This window comes from Nelumbo lutea, chromosome 1, assembly GCF_056320005.1.
Source record: "Nelumbo lutea isolate HS-2025 chromosome 1, American lotus-T2T, whole genome shotgun sequence".
Classification (NCBI taxonomy): Eukaryota; Viridiplantae; Streptophyta; class Magnoliopsida; order Proteales; family Nelumbonaceae; genus Nelumbo; species Nelumbo lutea.
Window position 1 is genome coordinate 38,377,928 of NC_142684.1, and position 7,980 is coordinate 38,385,907.

The window sequence follows — 7,980 nt, forward strand, 5'->3', positions numbered from 1 at the left end:
GGGTTTTTGGCCTCGTATGCCAGTATCCCCTTTAGGTGTCATGAACCAAAGATGGATGCTTTCAGATTGCCAGTGAACTATTCGGCCTAGGTGAATTTTATACTGGAGAACCCTATGTTTTATTGGTTACTCCCTAGTGCTAGACTTCTCCAATTCGGGGACTACTTAATGGACCTCCCTAGCAGAGAGGAGGCTGGTTATATGATGCTGCTCCTCTTCCACTAGTGTTGCCATTAGGGGTTCCAATGAGTCAAGCTCTTTATGAGCTGCTCGAGCTTGGTTCGGCTCAGTTTCAACCGAGCTTCAAACAGAGCTTGAGCCCAATTCATAGGCTTGATTAAGAAACGAGCTAAGCTCAAGCCTAATAGAGCTAGGCTTGTGAGGCTCACAAGACTAGAAAATATATATATATAAAATAATATATATAATAAAGTATTATAATTCTTAATTTTTTAAATATCAAATAAAAAATTATATATAAATTTTTATTTTTATAAAAATATCTCATTGCAATTTCGGGTATGCCTATTGTCGTTGGGTTGTTGTCATCGCGTTTGGCAAGACTAAGTTCTATGTTGTATACCAACATTCTTGGTGTTACCATGGAACATTTCATTATACTCGGGGTTGCTAGAGTCTTTCTCAGGTTGCTACAACCTTCCTTCATTTGCCAGGTTGTTTCATCGCACTTGGGAGTGCCAAGGTCTTTTTGCACCGGTTGAACACTTTCCTCCACACCACGGGTTGGTATTCCCACCTCCTTGCTTTGACCACTATATTGTCCACATAACACTCAATTTCTTTATGTAACATATCACAGAAGACACTTGCCATGACCCTCTAATATGTGGCCCTGGCATTCTTCATGACAAAAAGCATAATCTTGTAGTGGAAGTTCCCTATTGGTGTCCTAAAGGCTGTATGGGGTGTAGATACAAGGTCCATGAAAATTTGGTTGTACCTACTATAAGCATCTAGGAAGGAGGAGAGTTTGTTTCCTATTGTCGAGTCTATCACCACCTTCATGTTAGGTAGGGGAAACTAATCCTTGGGCAGGCCTTATTTAGGCCACTAAAATCGACACAACACCTGAGCTCGCATTCTTCTTCTTCACGGGCACTATGTTGGCCAGCCACCGAGGGTGTGCTATGGGTTTGATGAACCCTACTTTCAAGAGCCGCTCGACTTCTTTAATCTTCAAAGCCACTTCTGGTCTAAAAATCCTTTGCAGCTGCTTTATTGGCCTGAACTTGGGATCTATGCATGGTGAATGCTTGACAAGGTCTAGGTCTAGGCCTGGCATTTGGTCGTACGACCAGGCAAAGACATCTTGAAATTCTTTCAGTAGTGCGATCACCTTGTCTTTTTCTTTGGGTCCTAACTTGGTTGATATGTTTAACAGTTTCTTCTTTGTTCCTTACTGCCAAGTTTATTTCCTCTAAGGGTTCTTCCACTTTGTCGATGGAATCCGTCAAGCACTTGGGAGGTGTTTGAAGTTCATAGCAATATTCTAGGGTGACTTTTTCCAGCTCCTCTAATTCATGTTTGGGCTGCAATTTATTATTCAATGAGGAAATTACGACAACATCATTTTGCAGAAATGATCCGATGAAGTAGTTCTCGGGAATGGCTTTCTTACTTGTTGGTGGTTCATCATCATCGTAGTTTGCGACGATGGTCTAATAGCTCTTCCCGTTGTTTTCGAGAACTCTTGTAGCAGAAGGCTTGCTTTGTGTGAAGTCTAGTAGCTTCATTCTTTTTACCTTGGCTATCCTTGTCTCCCCTTCCTCTACCAGTTCTGTGTAGTAGATTGCATCTTGTAGATGAGTCTCTGGCTTGTCGAAGGGAACTCTTGTAGCAGGGATTCTAATCACACGTCCCTTGTATTTGGCTTTGATGCATTGGTGATCTGTTGAGGGAACGAGAGCCAGGCCATGTATCAGAGGTCGTTTCATTAAGCCATAGTAAGTGGTCTTCCCCGAGATTACCTGAAATTCTTGTGTGATAGAGAATGGTCCGATCACTACTTTTAGCTCAATGGATCCTTTTGGGACAGATGCGTTTCCATTGAAGTCTTTTACCTCCATCGGTAATCTCTAATGGTTTCTTTTTGTATGTTCATTAGTTTCAATGTATAGATGGAGATCAGGTTAACATAACTTCCAGGGTCGATCGTTGACCTTCTCATCTGAAATTCCCCCACTCTAGCTAAAACATACAAGGGCTGGTTGTGATGGGGGTCGACAACTAACATGTCCTCTGCCGTAAACTCTACACTACTGCGATCAGGCCGATAGGGCTTTAGTGGGTGCCTTAGGACTTTTGCCAATGCTCTGGTAACCAATTTTCTTGTCGATGTGTTTGCCCCTGTTTATTGAAGAACTTTTGGAGCTCTTGGCTTTGCTCAAGTCCCTCCATCAGCGCGTCAGGCTAGTACTGGCTTGCTGCTCCTACATTGACACTTCCCCCTTGGGTATGGGCTGGGAGGGGGTCAGTTTCCACTCGTGCTGGGTCCCTTTTCACACACTAGTCCAATTTTACCTTTTGTATGAATAATCTTCTCAATGAAAAATAATTCATCAAATCATTGTGCGATGACTAATGAAAGTTGCACCACCCTTCGCTGCACCTATCCTTCTTTGCGTCTACTCTTGCTGGTGGTGGTGGCAGATTTACCACTCTATCTTTGACTAACTTATTCATTATCATAATTACTTCCTGTTAGACATTGTATGCCCTTAGCTCCAATCAGCTTGATGTACATTATGACATTTATTATAAATGAATAAAGTACATATTTGATTCAAGTTATATTGGTGTATTTCTATGTAATACCCTTAAACTGGACACTTATGAGACTCGTGTTAGTTCGGAATCTTCATAGCCATTGGATAGATTTGGGGAGATTTGTCCTACCAAGGCTAACACTAATGTGCCACTAAGTGGGTTGGGATGATTTGTCTCAGCTGCCAGGGTGAGACCTGAGGCACATGCGGTGTGGGTTTTCTTGAAACCCTGAACTGGACTAAATTCCAGTATTGCCTTGGACCTTAGAGATAGATGGGCAAAATGGAGTAAAGAGTGCAAAACTGTACCTTGCAGCTGAGGGAGAGGTCCTCTCTTGTCGGTCAGTGTTTGATCATAATGGGCTAAGAGGTTAAGTGTAAGACTATTTAAGGATAATAAACCTGATGGGCTAATCTCACATAAGTCCATAGTCCTTAGGCCTTCATAAGGTGGCTGGACCCAGGGACCATTTAGTGTAAATTGGGCCTGCTAAGTGATAACTCTGCATTTTAATGCCTTAAGGGCATCATTTCAGGGGTATTTTCGACCTTAGAGTTGTCAAATTGTGTCCTTCTCCCAGTTAATTTCAATGTTGTGACCTTTGAGGATCTCTAAGCAAAATTGGGAAGGTTTCATTGATGAATTGTAGTTTTTTGGAAGCTGGTGTGAAATCCAGCTGAGAGAAGGGGTGTTTTTGTGAAAAACTGAGAATAGGAGGGCGTCTCCTATCTACTAAATACAAAATGGCATCCCTCCTACTGTATTAGCATGCTCTCCTCTTATTAGCAAACCCTAGGGCACCTTTTAACCCATTCTTTTCATCCTAAGCAAACCCTATCTGCCCCTAGCTATTTAATCTCCACCATTCATTCTAGGGCACTCTCTTTGTAGCTTTTAAACACAAGGGTGCCACCTAATTTCTAATCCTCACCATTCAGCCCCTAACCACTAGATCTCAGTCCTCCATTCCATCATCTACTTCAACCATCCAATCTAGGGCACCACCCACTCCTTTTAATCCACACCTTTTAACCCTAGGCACCTGAATCCTCACCATTCATTTCTGAGTGCCCAAATCTCCGCCATTCATAATATTGGGTGCCCTCTTCTTTTCTTCTCAGCCTTAGGATCAACCCAGAACCATCCTAACCCTTCATTAGAAACCCTAGGGCGCCCATATCTTTGCTAAAACCCAACTACTGCCCCCTCTTTCTCTCTAATCCCAGTTGTATCCACCCTTCTCTATAAAAAGGACCGAAGGGCTCTTGAGAAAGAGTTGGATTTTGCTCCCAAGTAAGACAAAAGACTGATCTTGAGATGTTCAAGGGTAAAGGAAGAGGAGGATGCCTAAGGGGTTCCTACTTGCAGTTCGCCTAAGTCACTACTACCACCTCTAGATTCGGATCCCAACCTTTATCTTTAGTTTTAACTTCCGTTCTTTCATTTCTAATTCCATTTCTTTCTTTCTGCAATTTTCTTTCATTCAATTTAATTTTTGTTTACTTGTTTGCAGATCTAGAATTCAGCCAGGTAAGACGGAAGGCCTAGCTCGAGAAGTTCGAGGGTTGAAGGAGAGATCCGAAGACTGCTACCTTTGATTGTATTACAGATTCTTTATTTCGTTTTTGTATTTATTTATTTTTCTACACTTTTAGTTTTCAGCAATGTTTGAATTCTATTTTATTCTAGTTTAATTAATTAATATCTATTTTTCTGCTACACCCTATTGTGTTTTCTTTCCCGGATCTAAGTAAATAATGATTTTTCCCTCGCTTCCCTATGGATATGACCCGTTCACACCATTCACTGCATTTGTAATTGTTTGAGAATTGGAAAATAAATTATCAATATTAAAACTAGTGTTCCGAAGTGATTAACGACATGCATAGGTGTAGTCGTCCCATTTAATTTTTGATTTTTTTTATTTTTTTTGAACTCTTTTTTTGGTACAATAGTGATTTTTGAATTTTGAATTAAGTATTATTTTTCTTTCATTTTATTTCTAGATCTATTTTTTTTCTTTATTTTAATTTCTTGTTCGAATTTCTGTTTTATTAGGTCTGTTTTTTTTTTTATTTTCAAATAAAAAAAATGTTCAATTATTTTATTTTATTTTTTTATTGCTGCATAATCTTTCTTTTTTTGTATCTTCAGTTTCATCTTTTGAGTAGCTATTTTTTCTCTTGTTAAAATTTATTTTGGTAGTTGTTAATTTATTTTTAGCGTAATTAATTTTTTATTTTCTATTTGCAATTATTATTTGTTACTTTATTTAGCTCCCCTTTAATTAGTTATTTAATTGAATAATTAACTGTTAAATAGGAAATTGTTCAAATTTTTGAGTTTCAGTTTAAATTTCAAGTTTGAATTTTTATTTAAATTTTAATTCGAATCTGAATTTGAATTTGAATTTAAATTTCAAATTTCAAAATTTAAATTTCAAATTTTAATTTTCAAAATATACATATATATATAATAAAGATAAAAAATAATTAATATTTTAAAAAGTTTTGCATTTGCATTCCAACATTTAGGGTTTGATATGCTAGAGCATACATCATTTAGGATTTTTTTGCTGAAATTGTCATTGTTAGTTGTGAATGTGTTATGGTTTCTTTTTATTATTTTAATTGTTCCTTTTGCTTAATTAGTTTTCTTTATTGTTTTATGTTTTATTGCTGAATTTCATATTAGAAATAATTGTTCATGCATTGTAATTAGTGGCATTTTCTTTGTTTATTTTTCATTAATTCATTTAAGCGCAATCCAGCTTAAATAAGATAAGGTGGGGATTTCATCACCCTTTTTTGTCCCAAAAACCACCATCCTTTCATGTGCGGCCCAAAAGTCACTATTGCCACCTCTAGATTCGGATCCCAACCATTATCTTTAGTTTTAATTTTCGTTCTTTCATTTCTAGTTCTATTTCTTTCTTTCTGCAATTTTCTTTCATTCAGTTTAAATTTTGTTTATTTGTCTGCAGATCTAGAATTCGGCCAGGTAAGGCGGAAGGCCTAGCTCGAGAAGTTCGAGGGTTAAAGGAGAGATCCGGAGACTGCTACCTCTAATCGTATTACAGATTCTTTATTTCATTTCTTTCATTTATTTTTTTATATATTTATTTATTTTTCTACACTTTTAATTTTCAGCAATGTTCGAATTCTTTTTTATTCCAGTTTAATTAATTAATTTCTATTTTTCTACAACTCCCTATTGTATTTTCTTTCATGGATCTAAGTAAATAACGATTTTCCCTCTCTTCCTTATGGATACGACCCGTTCACACCATTCACTGTGTTTGTAATTGTTTGAGAATTGGAAAAAAATTTATCAATATTAAAATTTGTGTTCCGAAGTGATTAACGACATGCATAGGTGTAGTTGTCCCATTTTATTTTTGATTTTTTTTATTTTTATTTTTGAACTCTTTTTCTGGTACAATAGTGATTTTTGAAATTTTAATTAATTATTTTTATATTTGATTTATATTTTTTTAGTATTATTTTTCTTTCGTTTTGTTTTTAGATCTATTTTTTTCTTTATTTTAATTTCTCGTTTGAATTTCTATTTTATTAGGTATGTTCTTTTTTTTTATTTTCAAATAAAAAAATTGTTCAGTTATTTTATTTTATTTTTATATTGCTGCATAATCTTTCTTTTTTTGTATCTTCGATTTCATCTATTGAGTAGCTATTTTTTTTTTCTTGTTAAAATTTATTTTGGTAGTTGTTAATTTATTTTTAGCAAAATTAATGTTTTATTTTCTATTTGCAATAATTATTTGTTACTTTATTTATTTCCCCTTTAATTAGTTATTTAATTGAATAATTAACTGTTAAATAGGAAATTGTTCAAATTTTTGAATTTGAGTTTAAATTTCAAGTTTGAATTTTTATTTAAATTTTAATTCGAATCTGAATTTGAATTTGAATTTAAATTTCAAATTTCAAAATTTAAATTTCAAATTTTGATTTTCAAAATATACATGTATATATAATAAAAATAAAAAAATTAATTAATATTTTAAAAAGTTTTGCAATTTGCATTCCAATATTTAGGATTTGATATGCTAGAGCATGCATCATTTAGGATTTTTTTTGCTGAAATTATCATTGTTAGTTGTGAATGTGTTAGGGTTTCTTTTTATTATTTTAATTGTTCCTTTTGCTTAATTAGTTTTCTTTATTATTTTATGTTTTATTGCTGAATTGCATATTATAAATAATTGTTCATGCATTGTAATTAGTGGCATTTTCTTTGTTTATTTTGTTTCTTTTTCATTAATCCATTTAAGCGCAATCCAGCTTAAATAAGATAAGGTGGGGATTTCATCACCCTTTCTTGGCCCAAAAACCACCATCCTTTCACGTGCGGCCCAAAAGTCACTACTGCCACCTCTAGATTCGGATCCCAACCATTATCTTTAGTTTTAATTTCTATTCTTTCATTTCTAGTTCCATTTCTTTCTTTCTGCAATTTTCTTTCATTCAGTTTAATTTTTGTTTACTTGTCTGCAGATCTAGAATTCGGCCAGGTAAGGTGGAAGGCCTAGCTCGAGAAGTTCGAGAGTTAAAGGAGAGATCCGGAGACTGCTACCTCTGATCGTATTACAGATTCTTTATTTCATTTCTTTCGTTTATTTGTTTTTGTATTTATTTATTTTTCTACACTTTTAATTTTCACCAATGTTCGAATTCTATTATGTTCCAGTTTAATTAATTAATTTCTATTTTTCTACAATCCCTATTGTGTTTTCTTTCCTAGATCTAAGTAAATAATGATTTTTCCCTCGCTTCCCTATGAATACGACCTGTTCACACCATTCACTGCTTTTGTAATTGTTTGAGAATTGGAAAATAATTTTCAATATTAAAATTAGTGTTCCGAAGTGATTAACGACATGCATAGGTGTAGTCATCCCATTTTATTTTTGATTTTTTTAGTTTTATTTTCAAACTCTTTTTTTGGTACAATAGTGATTTTTGAAAATTTAATTAATTATTTTTAGATTTGATTTATATTTTTTTAGTATTATTTTTCTTTCATTTTGTTTCTAGATCTATTTTTTTCTTTATTTTAATTTCTCGTTTGAATTTCTATTTTATTAGGTCTGTTCTTTTTTTTTTTTTCAAATAAAAAAATTGTTCAGTTATTTTATTTTATTTTTATATTGCTGCATAATCTTTCTTTTTT

The 7,980-nt window shown here is 34.3% G+C and overlaps 1 long non-coding RNA gene across 1 annotated transcript; it reads left to right on the forward strand.

Annotated features, from left to right (window-relative positions):
* Positions 1-5,711: 5,711 nt before the first annotated feature.
* Positions 5,712-7,507, forward strand: LOC148874324 (uncharacterized). Its single transcript, XR_016105863.1, has 2 exons — positions 5,712-5,857; positions 7,305-7,507. It is a non-coding gene; the product is annotated as an uncharacterized LOC148874324 (long non-coding RNA).
* The last annotated feature ends 473 nt before the right edge of the window (positions 7,508-7,980 follow it).